Genomic DNA, 1,459 nt, shown 5'->3' on the forward strand with positions numbered 1-1,459 from the left:
TTCCCTTCTGAGCCATTTCTATCTTTAAAAAAAAAAAAAAAAAAAAATCTCCTTCAAGAAGTGAGCACCGCCTTGCAGGATCCTGACTCAGAGTTTGTCTGGAGCCAACAGCGTCTTGCGTGTAGGGACAGGCGCTCCTTAAAATGTTCCTACTTCAGTGGCCACAATATTACCCCTCCGGCTTATGTCATGTTCCACAATCAAAGTATCATTCCTCCTGAAGTCCAGCTACTCGGGAGGCTGAGGCAGGAGGATCACTTCTCGGAGTTCGAGGCCAGCTGGGCAATGTAGGGAGACCCTGTCTCTTTAAAAAAAAAAAAATTATTCCTGAGGTACAGATGTTTGTAAGATAAATTTTATTTTTATTGTACTAAGATAATGAATTATTTACTAGAATATTGCAGTGGATCTTACTCTGATATGGGGGAGAAAATCCCTAGTGAGGGTAAATAATTTTTTTTCAATGTATTGTATCTAAAGCTTGGAGATTTATAGGTAATAATAATAAAAACAGTGACAGTAGCTGTTCTCATTGAGTGTCTGCTGTGTACCCACAAATTTGAAACATCTTTATTTTATTTTAGGTTTTTAGAGATGGGGTCTCGCTCTGTGGCCCAGACTGGAGTGCAGTGGTGTGATCACAATCACTGCAGTCTTGACCTCTTGGGCTCAAATGATTCTCCTGTCTTAACCTCCCACCTCAGCCTCCCAATCTAAATTCTTATTTAACCTTTAAACTACCCATGAAGTAGATAACATAGTTGTACACGTGAACGTATGTGAAAATACAGGGTGTGGAGAGGTTTAGTTTCTATCCCAAAGTTGCTCAGCTAGGAAGTGCCCACAGAGATTCAAACCAGGCCAGCTGGCCTTCAAAGCCAGTTCCTTCACACTGTCCTCCTGCCTCCTCCTGTCATGAGGGAATGGGTAGCAGAGGTTTTCCTAGCCAAGGATAAAGATTTGGGGGCTGGATCTGGCCCTCCAACTAAATGCCTAGCCTTGATCCCTGCCCCTCTCTGAAGCATCTGTGAAATGGGGGAGAGGCTCGCTGGAGCAGATGATCTTGTGGATCTCCTTGGGTTTTACGGAGATTTGGGGCTTGGAGTAGTCATCCCTGAAGGAGTGACCTTGATAACACACGGCCAAGTCGGGTCTGATTGAAGGCAGTTCGTACCGTTACAGCGTTCTCGGCATATTTGTGCAAGGCTTGGAAACTTGTCACAGTGGCTGTGCAGTCCGCCCTCTGCTTCCCATTTGTGAAGAATCAAAAAAGGTTTGTGTTGTCTCCCTGAAATGTGCCCTGGAGGTGGGTCGCTTGCCCATCTTGGATTGCAGGCATATTGGTCTTTGGGGGTGGCTCTGTGTTTTTTTGTTTGTTTGTTTGCTCGCTCGCTTAGTCTGGGACACTGCAGAGGGGATGACTGTAAAAGACGCTTTCTGAGCTGGGGATTAGAGAGGA

This window comes from Mandrillus leucophaeus, unplaced genomic scaffold (genome assembly GCF_000951045.1).
Source record: "Mandrillus leucophaeus isolate KB7577 unplaced genomic scaffold, Mleu.le_1.0 Scaffold665, whole genome shotgun sequence".
NCBI lineage: Eukaryota > Metazoa > Chordata > Mammalia > Primates > Cercopithecidae > Mandrillus > Mandrillus leucophaeus.